Genomic DNA, 19,508 nt, shown 5'->3' with positions numbered 1-19,508 from the left:
TATGCAATTAATTGGTAATAATATAATATATGCTTCTGCCCTATACTCCATGACTGATAAAAGCCAAATAATACGTAATTGTATATGTGTCAGGGTCAGCTCCTGTTGTCCCACTCTGTTTCCCTTCCCTGTTTGGCCAGCAGGCGTTGCTGGTCATCCTGTCCCTCATGCTGTCAATCGTTGTGTTTTCCCCTGCTCCCTGTCAGCTGCATGACTCAACTTGTTACCTGCAAACCCCTCTGTCTTGTGTTTGAATCCTGCCTCCTCTGTTGTTGTATTTTGTTCCCTAGTGTTTCATTCGTATGAGTTTCCTTGTTCCTGTGTCTTGTGATTTGTATTTGGTTTTGGTTTCATGTTTTGCGCCCATGCTTGTGTTTTTACCTGTCTGTCATTCCCCTAGTGTAGATTCTGTTTCTTAGTCTCTTTGTTAGTTTGAGTTCCCCGAGTTTAATTATTAGTTTCAGCTGTTGCCTGTTTTTGTGCCTGCCCATCTGTGTTTACCTGATTGCTCGTTGTCCTTACCCCTCCCGGACTGGTTAATTGTCTGTCTCACTCCTGTTGTGTTGTTACCCGGTTTAGTTTTTGTATTTAAGTTCCTGATCCTGTTCTGTTCTTTCTGGAGTCATTGATGTTTCTTTAATGTATGTTTGTTAGCTTTATGATGTATGTTCTGCCCGGCCCTTGTTTGCACTGACCCAATTGTAATTAGTCTTTGTTTGTCCCCTTTTGCTTTTGACCTCTCGTGGTCCTTTTTGTTTTTTGTAGTGTTCCTTGTGTTTTCAGTTTGGCACGTTGGCCCTGTTTGTGGAGGGTCCCCATTTCCTTCCTATCTGCCTGCACCATGCCTCGTCCTCGTGCCCGAACCACCCGAGTTTGTAACAACGTGGAAATCCCAAATTTCGTTCCAACCTTTTAAAGAAAGCTCTTGTCAGGTGAAACCCCATTATTTCCCAAGTTAAACCAAGGTAAGTTTTACTTGGTTTATTTCCAGAGGATACATTTTTGGCACTCAAGCTATGAAGCACCCTTAACAGCTCCAACCGTTACTTGTTTAGAGAACTTTGTGTGAATGCTGGTGGTCAAAAAAGGGCAATCAGGACCTATAAAAGGGGAGCACTTTCAAATGTTTGGGCAAAAGGGGCAGGTGCACCAATGCAGGTCCCTGATGAAGTGCTGAATGACAAATTGAATGAGACAATGACCTTTGCACTGTATAATCTATTCATGAAATTTAGTGGTAATATCTACCTGTTCCTGTAATCCTCCAAGACATTTTAGTGAAACAGTACAGGCTTTTCTTGGCACGTTGGCTCAGCTGTATTAAAGGAATATAGATCACTTAATGATTTACTAAATCCAGGAGTCTGATAGCTTGACACCAGTGTTTTCTGGACAACAAAGCTACACTTAACAAGTGAAAAGTTCATCGGAAGCATGTTTAATACCACAATGAAGGTGTATCGCATGATATTGCTGCAAAGCTAAAAAAACAATTTGTATTACAATGGATACATACTGTTGTTTCCATTTAGGGCACAATGCCCCAAGGTTTAGAAGAATGGGATGACTGAACTGACACTAGCCATATGGGAATCCACTTGACGTCAAGTAGCAAAGGTGTGATTAGACTAAGTTCTGTAAGAGAATGATAACATTGGCAAAGCATTTACTTTATCACTGGATTATGGGATTTTTGGTTCTTATAAAACAGAGCATAGCTATCTTTCATTAGGTATATCATGGATTCATAACAGTACATCAATAAGATAGATAAAACCAAAGACCAATAGAGGATATCAGGCAAGCCTGAAGTCGAAAGAAAAAAGCAATCAGCCGCAACACTGCTGAGGCACCTTCACTTTTTTTTTGACAACTAAGCAAGTTAGTTACTTGACATTCTCATCAGTAATATTTATATTGTTTTTCAGTTTTAATTCAATGTTTCGATATTAAAATAATCATGTGGTGTTAAAGAGAAATAATTATCCAACACAGCTCACTGTTGGACAGCATGGTATCTCAGGTGAAAGCACTGTAACCTCAGATGTCCTGGGTTGTGAATTTAAGTCCTGTCCTGGTTCTTTGTGGGTAGAGTTTGTGTGTTCTCGGATAATTAATTCTGGCCATTTGGAGTTGAATTTGGAGTCACTAATTTGAGCGCATGAATTACTAATTTGTTCCCTCGAATTAACCACCAATAGGACAACACGAATTACTAACTGGAGCACATGAATTACCAACCCAAGAGCACAAATTAGTAGCTTTAACTCAAGAGCATGAATTACTAATTCGATAGCACAAACTACTAAATATTTTTTTCTACCGTGACACCTAAGGGGATCCATACACTTTTGAATAATTAGGTTAGGACAACCTTTTTGCAACTTTCGCTGGCACTAAGTCTGATTTTTCCGGCATCAAAAGAGCAAAATTGATTTGGGCACGCCCATAAATGTTAGTTTCACTTTGCACTTTATGCTTTGCGTTAGATCATCAAAATAGAGGTTCAGGTTTTGCAAAATACTTTAAAACTGAAGGGCTGCCATGCTCGGCTAAACTGTTTGGTTCGACTTGTACTTTTACTGGTTTGTTTCCTTGATTTGAAAGACTCATCCAGCTGTTTCACATTAACATTAGTGACATATGCATGATTATAGGAAACTGACTGTTAAACGCACTGCAAGAACTCAGTGCTTAGGTGATATCCAGGTGTTTTTAATTGTAATCGTTGAAATGGTAGCTTACAAACCCTGTCATATCTCAGTGTGGATTAGGTGGTCACTCTACACTGGGGTGAACATGTGAATTAAAGTTTTACAATGTAATTGGTAGTTGTGAATTACCGAACCACCCATTGCCGAAACACCAGAATCCATTTAGGCAACTAAATGCTCTTTCAGGGTGTTTTTGAAGGTTACACTTTAAATCAACCTGATTTTCATCAAACTCCATCAGACAATTACATCAGCAATTTAATTTAATGTAGGGGCAATACGTTATTTATAGTATCTAGATATATTTAGGGTTATTCTAATTACTTCTAAACTTCTCTTACTTTTGGCTAAACCCATTCATCCCAAACCATGATCTTGCACAGGATTAACTTTTGGCTGATTCAGTGATACTCAGTGCAGGATTGTCAGTTCTGGCACGCACGCACACAGGCACACACACAGACACACACACACACACACACGTCTGACTCTACCCTTCCCGAATGAGACAGTGTCCTGTACTGCGAAGCGGGGTTACTGGCTTATCGGGGTAACTTGTCGGATTTAAAGTAACAGTTTAAAGGGACTTTACTCCTTCACTTCCATTTTGCCCAGGCTACCTTAAATCCGACAAGTTACCCCGATAAGCCAGTAACCCCGCTTCATAGTACAGGCCCCAGGTTCCTGCTTTCCTGTGGGGAAAGCAGCCTTACACAGACAACTACAAAAAATGGCTGTTCCTATAAAATAAAATGGAAATTGCATGTAACTTATTGATTGATAAGACATGACTGTTTTCTACAGGAATCCTTAAGAGTTTAAATAATATTCCTTGCCAGTGTCGTCGAAATTTTGTCGTCCTGTGTTTACTGATGCATAAAAGAGCATTATCATATATGGAAAGTGAAACTTGTTATTTTTGGTTTCATATTATTTATCTGTTTTTCTGGCATAAAAATCAGTATTGGACCACTGTCCCATCACCTTTACTATTTGACTAATAGTAAACTTTATGTGAAATAAGCCTTGGATAGTGATGGTGACTGGGAGGGGAAAAAAGATTCCTACTGCCTTAGATGTGAAGTTCAGCCAGCATGGAAACTGCAGAATAAGTTGTTTTGAAGCTGAGCCCTCACCTGTGTTGGGTAGATAATTAATGAAAAGAACATATTACACTAAAGTATATGGGGGAAAAACAAAATTAAATTAAAGTAATAGGTGTCTGATTTGTTGGTAACACTTTACAAGTAGCTCTCATCTACACTCACCTAAAGGATTACTAGGAACACCTGTTCAATTTCTCATTAATGCAATTATCTAATCAACCAATCACATGGCAGTTGCTTCAATGCATTTAGGGGTGTGGTCCTGGTCAAGACAATCTCCAGAACTCCATGTCAGAATGGGAAAGAAAGGTGATTTAAGCAATGTTGAGCGTGGCATGGTTGTTGGTGCCAGATGGGCCGGTCTGAGTATTTCACAATCTGCTCAGTTACTGGGATTTTCACGCACAACCATTTCTAGGGTTTACAAAGAATGGTGTGCAAAGGGAAAAACATCCAGTATGCGGCAGTCCTGTGGGCGAAAATGCCTTGTAGATGCTAGAGGTCAGAGGAGAATGGGCCGACTGATTCAAGCTGATAGAAGAGCAACTTTGACTGAAATAACCACTCGTTACAACCGAGGTATGCAGCAAAGCATTTGTGAAGCCACAACACGCACAACCTTGAGGCGGATGGGCTACAACAGCAGAAGACCCCACCGGGTACCACTCATCTCCACTACAAATAGGAAAAAGAGGCTACAATTTGCACGAGCTCACCAAAATTGGACAGTTGAAGACTGGAAAAATGTTGCCTGGTCTGATGAGTCTCGATTTCTGTTGAGACATTCAAATGGTAGAGTCAGAATTTGGCGTAAACAGAATGAGAACATGGATCCATCATGCCTTGTTACCACTGTGCAGGCTGGTGGTGGTGGTGTAATGGTGTGGGGGATGTTTTCTTGGCACACTTTAGGCCCCTTAGTGCCAATTGGGCATCGTTTAAATGCCACGGCCTACCTGAGCATTGTTTCTGACCATGTCCATCCCTTTATGACCACCATGTACCCATCCTCTGATGGCTACTTCCAGCAGGATAATGCACCATGTCACAAAGCTCGAATCATTTCAAATTGGTTTCTTGAACATGACAATGAGTTCACTGTACTAAAATGGCCCCCACAGTCACCAGATCTCAACCCAATAGAGCATCTTTGGGATGTGGTGGAACGGGAGCTTTGTGCCCTGGATGTGCATCCCACAAATCTCCATCAACTGCAAGATGCTATCCTATCAATATGGCCCAACATTTCTAAAGAATGCTTTCAGCACCTTGTTGAATCAATGCCACGTAGAATTAAGGCAGTTCTGAAGGCGAAAGGGGGTCAAACACCGTATTAGTATGGTGTTCCTAATAATCCTTTAGGTGAGTGTATATGCTTTATAATGCATTATGAATGCATCTGTAATGCTTTATGGATGAGAGTAAAGTGTTACTGATTTGTTTTTAGTCAGATTAATAAATCGGTGGCATATAATTTACTATAACTTTTCATGATAAACACATAACAAAACATCATAGCCATCAGTATACGGTAATTTAAGGAAATATGTTTATTGTTTACACTTGGTAGAAAGAAATTAATGACAGCCTTCTTTTTTCCTTGGATGCCCCCCCCCAACTTTACCATTACCCCACATGCCTTTCCCCTGAACATAACCTAAATGTTCCTGTTCTTACTATTACTCCATCATGGTTCATTCACAGATATCCATGAAACTTAAAAAAAAAAAAATGGAGGAAGAGGACAATGCTTTGCCTGTAAAGTGTTTTACCTGAATGCTGATGGAAGCACCACACTTGGGAGAATGAAAAGCTTGAGGTTATATCCTACTAGTTATATCCTACCACCGTTTTATCAATTCCCCTTGCTTCTCAGTGCCTAAACCAGGCAGTATAGGCCATAGGTCAGGGGTACATTGGGACACACAGGCACATCCACATACTATACAATATTTATAGATGCAGCTTAGCTTACCTCCCTGTCTTTGGGCTGTGTGAGAGAACTCAAGGGATTTGGAGGGAACATGTAAACTGCACACAGACAGAAACTACAGTAGACTGAAATCTCTAGCCAAGGAGATATGAGACATCAGTGGTACCAGCACCAAAATAACAATCTCAATTCTAAATGTAGCAATTTTTACACTGTGCTGGCAAAGCTCAGTTAAGGCTTGTGCAAGGACTTGTTCTAATAAAACTAATAAAAACCAAATATTTGTTGTAGAATTAACTGGTCCTGTCAGCGTAGTCACAAGATGGTCAGGCAGCCATGTTACTTTTCTATTTTCAGAACATGGATGGCATGCATGATCACATAAAAAAAAAAAATTCTCCAAAATGAAAAAGAGAAGCAATGTTTGAAGCAGGAATACATGTTTTAATCATTTGGTCTCTTAATGATGACACCCAGTGCATTATTAATGGGTATTACTCCTGTAAAAGTCTCTAGGCTCAAGCCAGAAAATAGGTATTAGCATTAATGAAAGTCTTTCCATTTGATCTTTGTGTTATTACAGCAATGTTTGAAATTGTATCAACCAGCTTTGTTAAATATTCCATCAATGTAGCATATTTTTTACTTTTAAATTAATTTCACCAAATGCCTCATTTTTAATCATTTCCCTTTTAAATAAAATCAGTAGAAATACTATGATTAAATTCCTTTTGTTCCTACATATAGACAGACTGACTGACTGATCTTGAAACCCCCCTGTACCATGCAAAAGAACTTCCAAAATGATGACATTAATGTTACTGGCTATATAGCTGGGATGATTGTAGGTTAGACTGCCAGGGCAAGTTGGGGGTGGGGTGTCATCCCTTATTTCTTCAGATTGCCACTTACAACCTTAACATGGCCATGGAGGAAATCTGTCTCATGAATCCTTCATTCAATATAAATAATATCATATCTATGATATATGTAGAGATTACTGAAATGAAAAAAAGACATCCATAACTATATACTTGTGTTTGTGTCAAACAAATATGCTTTAATTGTGAGTTTAATAGTAGAATTCATCTGGTGACCTTGCTCTGAACCGGGAGTAGCTGGCTCTGAATCTGAATTTAAATCAGAGAGCAGTGAGCACTATTGGAGGCTGCGTCTTATTGCCATTACTGTTTGTGTGTCAGGCTCGGTTTGATATGAAGTCTGGGTTCTGTTATTGTGGGATTAAATCCTCCAGGTGTCCATCAGGGTTGCCAGAGTTTTGTCACCGCCTTGGTTCTCAGCACGTACAGTAGCTCTCAGCACTGGATTCTCATTTCCAGTGTTGCAGTTTTAGTTAACCAGCCACCTATTGAGGGTCTGAAGGTTTTGCTTAACTTTAGCTGGGTCTTGCTTCTAGTTTTGTCAACTTATTTAGCTGAAATTTCGGTGTGCTGCGGAGTCAGTGTCTCATTTTTGCGTTCCTGGTTTCCATGTCTGGGTTCCTGCATCTGGTTTCCCCGGTACTTCATACCTGAGACTGTTCCTCATATCTCATCCTAAAGCTGCCCATCTAAGTCAGTAGCTCCAAGCCCTGACTGGTAGCCTGTTTCCTGTGGCATACTATCCAGTGCTCCTAGGAACCATCAGACAGAGAACTTGGCATTGAGGATGAATGGTCTGGTTTGAGGTACTCTTTTGTTGTGAAAGTGAAATAATGTGTTTTAATTAACGGAGTGCTTTGAGACCTGGTCACATAACAATGTCATTTATTTGATGTCATAACAGAAGAGAAATAAACGGAGCATACACCACATATATAGCAAACTTTATTTCTAAAATTACAGTGCAGGATCCATCATACAGAAAGCATTTCTCCAGTGTCAAGACTACTGCAAGAGCAAATAAAAAAGATCAGTGCAATACAGACTTCATTCCCTTTCTTTTCATCCAAGCAAAAATAAAATAATCATTAATATGTGTCACGCCCAGCTCAGTATGATCCTTGTGTGTGCCACGCCCCCTCGTTACCTCATGTCAATTCCTGATTGTGATCACCTGTGTCCTGTTATTTCTGGCTAGTCTTGAGTATTTAGTCCGTGTCTCAGTCAGTGTTCCCCAGTTCTGTCATTGCATTGTCTGTGATGTCATGTTCTGTTTGGTGCTCGTCGCCACACTGCCCTAAATAAACCCCCTTAACCTGTACGCTTGGCTCCACTCGCCTGCTTCCCGGCATCTGACAATATGTAGGTCCTAAAACCTTTAAAATGAATTTCTAGCACAGTAATCATTAACCCTTGTTCTGAACAGCTCTGGTTCATTTGATTTTATAGCTCATTCAAGGAAGTGCTAAATCCCACATTCTGTTTAGTTCAGTTTTCTCTTGATCTCCCTGTTTCCTTTCCCTCCACCCTGCTCCCTTTTAGTTGTATCATGTCGGTGTTTAGTAGTATAAATTTCTCAAGTGTACCTGTGTGCCCAACATGCATTTCATACATGGCATTAAATTCCCATGCTACTTCGACAGGAATAGTCTGAAAGTGTAATCAATATAAATCAGGAACAAAAAAAATCAACACTATACACAGCTGTGGAAAAAAATGAGACCACTCTATTTTTAAACAAATCTGGATTTTTTAATCATGGTTCTACTGGCAGAAGGCTACGCTGATCAGCTGGTTGCTTCCAGATTCAAAATTTCTAAGACAGCAGGAGACACTGGGAATGACTAGAAACCAGCCAAGTAAAGGGTGGAAGTGACTGTCTAATGCCAGAGATGACTGCTAACTTATCTGAGAATTTCTCATGAATCGGAGGATGACATCAAGTGACCTTCAAAAGGAATGGGAAACATTAAGTGCAGGTGTGAAGTGCTCTGCTAGGACAGTTCATTTCAGGCTCCTAGAAGCAGAACTGAAGTCCCATAAAGCAAGGAGGAAGCCCTTCATTAATGAGAAACAGAGAACAACCAGGCTGCAGTTTGGAAAAAATATGTGTATTATGATGGCTACAACCACACAGTAAGACCTTCAACATTCTCACATCCTTAGTTGATTACTTGTATGCTTTTTTTTAATCAAACTGCTTTATTTACTATAACAATTCATAGTTCTTAGTTGATGTGCTTTGCCTCTTGTTAGGTGCAGTGTACATATTTTGATGATTGTGCAGTGTTTGCCTAAATTAATCTTTTGGTTTTGCAGTTACTTTGCCTGTGGGGGATGGTCTTTCCTAGTCAGTGTAAAGGTGTGGCTGAGGGCGGAGGACTCTTAAAAGGACAACCCCTGGAGCAGGATTGAACCATGTGCTGCCATGATGAGAGGGGGGAGTTGGGGTTTTGCTTTTAGTTATACACTCACCTAAAGGATTATTAGGAACACCATACTAATACAGTGTTTGACCCCCTTTCGCCTTCAGAACTGCCTTAATTCCAAGTGGCATTGATTCAACAAGGTGCTGAAAGCATTCTTTAGAAATGTTGGCCCATATTGATAGGATAGCATCTTGCAGTTGATGGAGATTTGTGGGATGCACATCCAGGGCACGAAGCTCCCGTTCCACCACATCCCAAAGATGCTCTATTTGGTTGAGATCTGGTGACTGTGGGGGCCATTTTAGTACAGTGAACTCATTGTCATGTTCAAGAAACCAGTTTGAAATGATTCGAGCTTTGTGACATGGTGCATTATCCTGCTGGAAGTAGCCATCAGAGGATGGGTACATGGTGGTCATAAAGGGATGGACATGGTCAGAAACAATGCTCAGGTAGGCCGTGGCATTTAAACGATGCCCAATTGGCACTAAGGGGCCTAAAGTGTGCCAAGAAAACATCCCCCACACCATTACACCACCACCACCAGCCTGCACAGTGGTAACAAGGCATGATGGATCCATGTTCTCATTCTGTTTACGCTAAATTCTGACTCTACCATTTGAATGTCTCAACAGAAATCGAGACTCATCAGACCAGGCAACATTTTTCCAGTCTTCAACTGTCCAATTTTGGTGAGCTCGTGCAAATTGTAGCCTCTTTTTCCTATTTGTAGTGGAGATGAGTGGTACCCGGTGGGGTCTTCTGCTGTTGTAGCCCATCCGCCTCAAGGTTGTGCGTGTTGTGGCTTCACAAATGCTTTGCTGCATACCTCGGTTGTAACGAGTGGTTATTTCAGTCAAAGTTGCTCTTCTATCAGCTTGAATCAGTCAGCCCATTCTCCTCTGACCTCTAGCACCAACAAGGCATTTTCGCCCACAGGACTGCCGCATACTGGATGTTTTTCCCTTTGCACACCATTCTTTGTAAACCCTAGAAATGGTTGTGCGTGAAAATCCCAGTAACTGAGCAGATTGTGAAATACTCAGACCGGCCCGTCTGGCACCAACAACCATGCCACGCTCAAAATTGCTTAAATCACCTTTCTTTCCCATTCTGACATTCAGTTTGGAGTTCTGGAGATTGTCTTGACTAGGACCACACCCCTAAATGCATTGAAGCAACTGCCATGTGATTGGTTGATCAGATAATTGCATTAATGAGAAAATGAACAGGTGTTCCTAATAATCCTTTAGGTGAGTGTTCATTTGGTTTACCCCTTTTGTGTGTTAACTGGTTTGGCCAAACTACTACAGATCCAGCCACTTAAAATTTCCCCTCCAGTCTGGCTGGCAGCCAAATCCCAGCCAAGTTCCTTCCAATTACCATCCGAAAGGTAGAGCCCCCCTTCTTCTAGGGGTGGGCCTATATTTGACTATAAACCCGCCCATTCATTCATTTGCAGGGTGATACCATTAGATGGCGCTGTCTTTACAAAAACTTTACTTTTCTTTTTACAGGGTTAAATGATTGAATGGTCTTTGCTATGACTTAAAAAAGCTCATTTTTGTTTTGATTTATTTTATTTACTTATTTTATTTTAATATGCTTTATTGGTTTGTTTATTGTCTTATTCTTATTTATCCTTTGTACAGCACTTTGGTCCTACAGTATATTGATTTGTTTTAAAGTGCTTTATTTTAAGCATAGTCCACAAATTTTCAATAGGGTTCAGTTTGTTGGCTTTGGGAAGGCTGTTCTGATGTGTGTTGTGATCATTGTCCCTGTATCAACTGTCCAGCCATTGATTGTTGATACTGTAACTGTTGATTGATTAAAGAATTTGTAGGTCATTGGGAGTTCATGATCCTCACCTGCTGCAGCAATCAGAATCAGAATCAGCTTTTATTCGCCAAGTGTGCTGGGGCACACAAGGAATTAGTTTCCCACAGTTTGATACTCTCTCATACACAAACAATAAGTTAGAGCTGGGCGATAAATCAATTTAATTGATTAATTCGAATTTACAGTTCAGGACGATATGTTTTCATGAAATCGATTTTATTACTTTTTTTACACACAAGCGCCAAATGCGGAACTAATGCGATGCACCATTCCTCACGGGTAAATTAACACTGTAGCAGATTCACTAACAACATGGCAATGACAGGGGAAAAGATGGCACGTGCCCAAAGAAAGGTGTTGCTACTTCTGTAATTTGGAATTGTAATTGTAATATAATATGTCAAACCCAATGGCATAAAGTATTTACTTAATACTAAGCTGACATGATAAAATTATGTGTTTTTTTTCTATTGTTATTACAATATTACTTATTACTTTTATTTATAAGTTTGAGGGTGTATTGTGTTGTTGCCAGTTTTAAAATAAGCTATAGAGAAACCTTTCTAAAAGTGTTCACAATAATAACTGACACTTTATTGATCCCCGTGGGGAAATTGTGTTTATGCCTCCCTCAACTTGATCTTTGAAGAATAAGTTGTCTGTGAAGGCCACCTGTTGGGGCCTTGCTCAAGGAGCTGCAGACATACTGAGGCTGGGCTTGAACCAGTGACCTTCTGATTACAAGCACACAGCTTAGCCCACTGAGCCACACACTGCTCCTAAAGGTGTGGTCTAAAGTAAAAAAAGCTAAATAAAGTAGTTTGATTTTGAGTAGGGGAGGGGAGAATCGATTAAAATCGGAAATCAGATTTTTTGTGAAAAAATCTGAGATTTTATTTTTAGGCCATATCACCCAGCTCTACAATAAGTGACACTATAAAAACAAAATACCGTATACAAGAAATACTGTACAAATACAGTACAATACAATACAAATACAATACAAATGTGAAAAATTATAAATATTATAAATATACACAGGTGAGTAACACTGTGCAATTTTAAGGTGCGAGGTAGAGTGTAAACAGTTTTTGTAAACAGATCTGTAGCGCCTGCCAGAGGGGGGTAGCTGGAGAAGATTGTGTCCAGGATGTGACGGATCTGAAATGATTTTAACTGCTCGTTAAAATCTATGCTCGTTTAGCCGAACTAAAGTCCACAAATCGGATCCTGGCATAAGTTCCTGGACGGACCAGATGTTGCAGGATATAATGCAGCCCCATATTCACTGCATCATCCACCGACCTGTTTGCCCGATAGGCAAACTGCAGGGGGTACAGCTGGTGTCCTGTAATGTCCTTTAGATGGGCTAAAACCAGGCGTTCAAAGGATTTCATGACCACAGACGTCAAGGCGACAGGTCTGTAGTCATTCAGTCCTGTAATGGTGGGTTTTTTGGGGACCGTGATAATGGTGGAGCGTTTGAAGCACGAGGGAACTACACACAGCTCCAGGAATCTATTGAAGATGCGGGTGAAGATGGGAGCCAGCTGATCAGCACAGGTTTTGAGGCAGGAGGGGGATACACCGTCTGGTCCCGGGGCCTTCTTGGTTTTCTGTTTCTGGAACAGCCGGCTCACTTCCGCTTTGTGTATTCTGAGTTCCAGGGGGGAGGATAGGGGGGTACGAGGTGTGATGGGGGTTATTGTCTCTGGAGTGGGGTGGATGGGGGGTGTGAATCTGTTTATCTCAAACCTGCAGTAGAAGTTGTTCAGCTCATCTGCCAGGTCTTTGCTTCAGCGGGGGGTAGGGGTCGTCTGTTGCTGGTGATATCTCGCAGGCCTCTCCACACTGATGCAGGGTCATTGGCTGAGAACCGTTCTTTCAGCTTCTCAGAGTAGCTTCTTTTTGCCACTTTGATCTCACTGGTCAGCGTGTTCCTGGCCTGCCTGTACAGGGCCCTGTCACCACTTCTGTAGGCATCCTCCTTGGCCTGGTGAAGATGTTGCAGTTTGGGAGTGAACCATGGTTTATTGTTGTTGTATGTGCAGAAGGTCTTGGTCGGGACACACACATCTTCACAAAAACTGATGTATGATGTCACAGTGTCTGTCAGCTCATCCAGATTATCAGATGCAGCTTCAAAGACAGTCCAATTAGTGCAGTCAAAACAGTCCTGCAGTTTCTGCTTTGCTGCATTGGTCCACTTCTTCACAGTTTTGACTACAGGCTTGGCACGTTTAAGCTGTTGCCTGTAAATTGGAATAAGATGGACCATACAGTGATCAGAATGTCCTAAAGCTGCCCGGGGGACAGAGCGATAGGCATCTTTTAAAATGGTGTAACAGTGGTCCAGTGTCAGTGGCGTGCACAGACATTTTGGGGGGCAAGTGCTCCAGGGGGAAAAAAGGGCACTTTTTGCATATGTGGAAAACCTTTTCTTTTTATAATAAAAAAAACGCACAGGTTAAATGCAATTTGACTTTTATTTCAAAACATTCTCTAAAAATAGACCAAAATGTATGAGAACGAATAAGACTGACTGTGGTCATTACAAGAACAGGGCAGAATGGTCGTTTTCACAGGCAATTGGGAACTGCCTATTTTTCCTTTAGCAAATTAATGTGTTAATGTTGCCAATATGTTACACCAAAAAAAATTAACATGTCTAACCAGTGCTTCTCAAAACTTTTAACATGCACCCCCAACACCGTACCCTTCAAACTACCAATAACAACGTCACTGTTCTGTCACAACCAGGTCACAACACAGTGCGTAAATGTCTGCGAGCATCGCTGAGTCAGTAACAACCAGTTAGGCTAAAGACTGCATCTTTAGACAGTTGGACGGTGTTCTAACTTTCTCACAGGAGACACCTACTAAAGACAGTCAAAGACATTAATTTCAATCTTACCAAAGTAGGACAGTAGTTGACGTTAGTTATGGAAAGGCTAATCCACAAAAACGGAGAAACGTCCATAATTCTATTATTCATAATCATGTCAAGGTTTTAGGTTTTTCTGCAGTTCCATCTCTAAAAAGTGTGATGTCTTCCCGTCACTGACTTCAGTTTGAAAACTTTGTATTTATTCACAGATTTCCGTGAGATCATCCTAAAATTTGTAACGAAAAATGGGCTCAAAAGAGCCCTCTGCCTAACGGCATGTAGCCTATAGCATAACGTGATATTTTCAATAGTGTATGCAAAAAGGTCGGAATTGATGGAGAGTGGGGTTGCCTAAATGGTTTAGGTTACATTTTAAATGTGTCGTTTTTTTGTTTATCCATATGGATGGATGGAGGGGGCAAGCTGGCAAAGTTTGTCATGTGCAGTTTCTGACAGGCTACTTCACAACAAAACAATTGCAGGTTGGTCTTAGAGGGCAAACAGAATAATTTCACTCGATTCATGGGTTACCTGACTGGTTGGGAAGGGAAAGAGCTGCCGTGTTGTCCGCCGTGGCTCCCAGTCGCTATAGTTAGCCTACTATGCCTACTCCAAGTAGTCCTATGTCATGCCGCTGCTACACGCCTCACAACAAATGAACTGCAAGCGTGTTCACGTGACACGGTGACAGTGAAAAAGCGACAGGGTTCGGGTGTCTTTGAAGAAGGGGCACAAATCAAGCCATTATTTTCACACCTTTTTAAATCGCGCAGCTTTAAAAAAAAAAAAATAATCACGTCTTTCAAAAGGGCACTTTTTTGGACTGAGGGCAAAAGGGCAAGTGCTTCAGCACCACCTCGTCTCTATCTGTGCACGCCAGTGTCCAGTGTGATGTTGTCCCTGGTGGGGCAGTCGATATGCTGTCTGTATTTAGGAAGTTCCTGGTGTAGATTCACTCTGTTAAAATCACCAAGGACAATAAAAGGGAATAGGGATATTTTCTTTCCAGGGGGGGTGATCTGGTCAGCCAGCATGCATTTACATCTCAAGCTCATTTACATCTGAATGTTGGTGGTGCTGTTAGACTATGAGAATTGTATGCTTTGAACTCTCCAGTGCTTTTTTAATACCATTCAGTGACTGATGTTGGGAAGACAATGGATATTTACTGTACACCTCCATGTCTCCTGGATTACTGACCCCAAGTCATTTCTGCTACATGGCTTTACACTGTACAATATTTATATTTACATTTAAAGCATTTAGCAGACTTATCCAAAGCAACGTACAAGGTATCAAGGTACAATAAGCTGGGTTTAGAGGAGCTTACAGTTTTGATGGCGAGTCCGGCTTTGTGATGGATCGAGGATGTTAAAGTGTTTTCTGTCTTGTGATTTCTTCTATTTCTATTTAGCCGTTTAGATGGTGGACCAGACTTCACGAAATAGCGCTCTAATGTGACTAGCCTTTTTCTGCGTATTGAAACTTTTCAGAAATGCAAGACTTTGCCAGTGCTTTTGTTCACCACCCGAGCGTATAGTCGTGAACAGATGTGAAATTTTGGCCAACTTTTTCATTGAAATTCGATTTGTATGTGTTCAGAAAAATTTGTGATCAGAGGCTTTAAAAGTGTTTATCCAAATAGGGACCTCAAAAAATGTCCCCAAAAGTAGGAAAATTTCAGGTTTTACTACACTTTGGGGGCAATTTGGTCCTCAAATGTGATCTATGCAAACCCACACACAAACACACACATACTACCAGTCAAAAGAGATGTTAATGACTTTCACACATTCAGTTGACCCCCCACCCCCAGCCCCCAGCCCCCGGCCCCACCACTTTTCTTGTGCTTGTGGGCAGTTCCTTGCTCAGGGTATTTGCTATGGTGAATTTTCATGCAAAAAACATTTGCACTTTCAGGGTCCCTGTGTGGCTCAGTGGGCTAAGCCTGTGTGCTTGTGTTCCCTGGGTCACTGGTTGTGTTCCCTGGGTCACTGGTTCAAACCCAGCCTCAGCATGTCAGTCATGACTATACAGTGTATAAATGTTTTTGGTAGACGATCATACTTTTTTTCCACTATAGTCTTCTGGTTTCTAATTTACATGCCAACAACAGTTTTGACTGGTAGTGTGTAATGACTGTTTAGTAGTGTTTATTTAACCGACTGGCTTGATAGTCAGAATATGGAATAGTCTTCCTGATAACATAGTGCAAGCTGAATCCTTGAGTTCCTTTAAATCAGAGCTAGATAAGATTTTAACAACTCTGAGCTATTAGTTAAGTTCTCCCTAAGCGAGCTTGATGGGCCGAATGGCCTCCTCTCGTTTGTATAGTTCTTATGTTCTTATGATCTGAAAGCAGTGTTTCTTATGTTAAAAAAATAACCTCACCTTGACCGCTTCAAACATCTGTCTCATCTGTCTCATTGTTTCATTGTGGCCAAGCAGAGAAGTTAATGACACATTCACACATCACCCCCCCCCCCCCCCCGTGGATGTGCAGCCACCAGCAGCCTATCCGGCTGTTAGCCAGACAGAAAGAAAGAACACACCTTTATTCTCCACAGTCAACCTTATTACTTTGTTTAGACCTGTAATTAGTCTGTCACACACATCTTGGGTCACTCTCTTCTCCCAAAATAACTCTTGGACATGCTGCTGCTTTGTACCTGGCTTGGCCTCCTTGCGCATGAAATCTTTCATCTTGTGCCAAACAAGCTTAATGGGCTTCAAATCTGATTAATTTTCATATACCTCTCATTGCTTGACAATATCAGTCTTAATACTTTGTTTAGGCCTGTAATTATTGTATTGGACATATCTTGGGACCGCCTCATCTCCAAAGAGGGAAGTAAAATAAAATGGTAATTTCATCAATAAACTGACTAAAAACACATTTTGACAGTTTTAGGCCATCTTTGCCTCACAACAGAAACTATTTCTAAATTTCACAGGCCATTTATTGCAGTGTAGTAAGTTTATTAATGAAATTGGAATTTTGTTTAAATATAGGGAAATTGTACTTGCTTAGATTTTCATTTTTTGCAGTGGAGTTACAATACCTGATTCAGGTATCTTACCTGATTTCAGGTAAGTCACTTCAGATTACTGCTCTCCCTGGTGGATGGATAGATCATTGCAAGTACTTTACACACAGAGAGTTGAGGGGTGGATCATGCCGGCCCCCTTTTTCATTACATCATCGTGGGGGATCTCATTACAGTCAAGGACCAGCCAAGAGCCAGTCAAGGTCCTGTCAAGGACCTGTCATGGAAAGTGGGGAAATTTTAAGCGGCTGGATCTGTATATATGTTCCCTCATGTCTCCTTATAGGAAGGTCAGTTTGTTTCAGTTAATATCTTGCTTTGTGATATTAAGTTTTGTTGTTTTTTTTTGACCTCTTATGAGCCCTGTTATTAAGGTCTTGAGTTTTGCCTATTATTTTTTGGGGATCAAAGCCCTAAATTCTTTAGTCAAGCTCCTGTGTTTGTGTTGCCTTACCGCTTGGTCCCTCACATGTATATTATTCACAGATGCACACCCATATATTGAGAAATGAGTGAAACAAAAAGTTGCACTGTGGTCTCAATTTTTTTTCACGGTTTTGTGTGTGTGTTCTGTATTTTGGAACGATTCCACATTGTTTGCACATTTTGCCAAGAATAATTCAAATGAATTACCATTTAAGCAAATGGGTGCATGTCACATTAATTCTGTTTTTATATAATTTTTTTATTTTTTTTTTACATTTTTTTTTTATTCTTTTATTATAAAAAGGCTATATCCTTTGTCACACCCTGCGTTTCTGCCCTCTCGTTCTTTTCCCAGTGTGGCTCTGAGCCACACCCTTTACTAATTTTGTCTTACCTCTCATTTCAGACCTCGTGTGCCTCACTCCAGCTGTCCCTCATCTGCTCCCTCATTAGTGATGTATAAAGTGCCTCCCGGTTTTGAGCTCCCCCAGTCCAGTCATTGATGTTGCTGCCTGCTTTGTGCTCCTGAGGGTGTCCTGCGCCTTGGTCTCCTGGCTGATCCTCATTTCACTGTGTTGACCCCTTGTGTACCTTTTGATTTTGCCTTGTCTGCGTTGTGCTTTCTTTTAATAAAGCCCCTTTTTGCTTTCCTCTGATGTCTGTCTTTGCCTCTGCCCTTGCTCACGACATGTTTGAATGACTGAACTCCCTAAAAACCCCAGCAGCCTGCATCCGCACTCTGGCTTATGCCTATCTATTCATCTGGCAGACCAGATACTCCGAGTGCCCTGGAGACTGAGGGGGTTGCAATGTCCCAGGGAGAAGCCCTTTCTTCAGGCAGGGATTTCTTCACCCTCCTTGACCCTGAAGCTGAGGGGAAACCCAGTGGTATGGAGGATCCCTGAAGTGCCAGATTTTGCCCAGTTAGAGCTGTTCAGGCATCCATGCTCAACCCTGGTTAGGACCCCCAAGAGGTGATGGAGATCTGCTGGATGAGCTACAGAAAATAATTGAGCGCAGGGTGTCCATGTCCTGCCCATCTCTTGAGGTGTCTGAGGATGTGCCTGCTGATTATTCACAGCCAGCCACTGAGGCTTCTGCGGGGGGGCTTGCATTTCTCCGCAGCTCTTCCTGCCATAGCAGGGCACAAGGCCACCATGCCCTGCCCAGGAGACTTGCCACTGTGCCCTGCCTGTGTCCAGAAGCGTTGGAGCTCCACCTGACTACTGAATTTCCCTGCCCGTGTCCAGAGGAGACTCAGCCCCATCCATCTCCTGAGGTCCTGTCTGAGCCCCATCAGACATCCACTGTGCCTGGCTCTCCACAGTTTGCTGCTGATCTGCCTGCTGGCTTCCCAAAGCCCCCTGTTAGCTCCCGCCACTTAAAGCGGAGGCTGAAGGGTAGGGCGTAGTTGACATCCTGCCCCGGACACGCCACTCAGTTGTTGGTGCCCAGCCCAGAGGAGGCTGCTCAGTTGCAAGCTCCTGGTCTCGGTGAGGCCTTCGCTGCTCCGTGAGTACCTGGCCCTAGTGAGGCCTCGAAGTGCCCGTCGAGCGCTGTCCCACTGGTGCCCCCCAGCCCTACAATCACAGTGACACCCCCCTTTCCCTACCCTACAGCTCCCACAGCGCTCTTGTTCCCCTGTCCCACTGGCTCCTATCCAGACCCAGTGCCCTCCAGAGCATCTGCCAGTGGGGCCTCCGGTTCCTGCCCGATCGGCCCCTGGAGGTTACATACACAGGCTGTCCCATCAGTGCTCCCCAGCCCCTTTCACCCTGTGTCACCCAGCTTCCCGGAGTCCAGGGAGTCTCCTGTCAAACACTTTCCCCTTTAGTCATGCCTCAGTTCTTGCCCCAATTTCCTATCCTATCCTGCCTCTTCTCGCTCCAGGCCCATGGTTCTCCCTTCTCTGTCTGTCCCTGGCCCTGATGACCCCCTTGTCTGCTCTATGTTAATCTGTGTGTCAGTTGTGTCCAGGGTTCCCTGTCTTGTTTTGTTTCTTGCCTGTGCTTGGTTCCTGTTGGCACTATGCCCCGGTCTGAGTGTCATGTTTTCCCTGGTGTGCACTCTGTGTCCCTATGGTGTTTCATTGTGTTTTCGTCCAAGTTCTCCCTTACCCTGTTGTGGTCCATTTCTCTTCTCCTGTGTGGTCTTGTCCTGTCGGGTTGCTGTCCATACAGTTCCTTGCATTGCTCATGTTCTCTTCTTGGCCCTGGTAACAGTCTTGTCTTCCCTCGGTCCAG

General features: G+C 42.2%; 1 protein-coding gene and 1 long non-coding RNA gene across 5 annotated transcripts in view; one reads left to right on the top strand and one right to left on the bottom strand.

The window, feature by feature from the left end:
* Positions 1–19,508, bottom strand: part of LOC111851594 (receptor tyrosine-protein kinase erbB-4-like) — a 198,291-nt gene that overhangs the window by 62,739 nt on the left and 116,044 nt on the right. The gene's annotated exons all lie outside the window — the stretch shown is intronic.
* On the top strand, positions 695–17,914 carry LOC111851596 (uncharacterized). The gene is made up of 2 exons (XR_002840054.1): positions 695–965; positions 17,672–17,914. It is a non-coding gene; the product is annotated as an uncharacterized lncRNA (long non-coding RNA).

This window comes from Paramormyrops kingsleyae, chromosome 1, assembly GCF_048594095.1.
Source record: "Paramormyrops kingsleyae isolate MSU_618 chromosome 1, PKINGS_0.4, whole genome shotgun sequence".
Taxonomy (NCBI): domain Eukaryota; kingdom Metazoa; phylum Chordata; class Actinopteri; order Osteoglossiformes; family Mormyridae; genus Paramormyrops; species Paramormyrops kingsleyae.
Note: the sequence above shows the minus strand (reverse complement) of the source record. Positions and strands in the feature narration are given on the sequence as shown.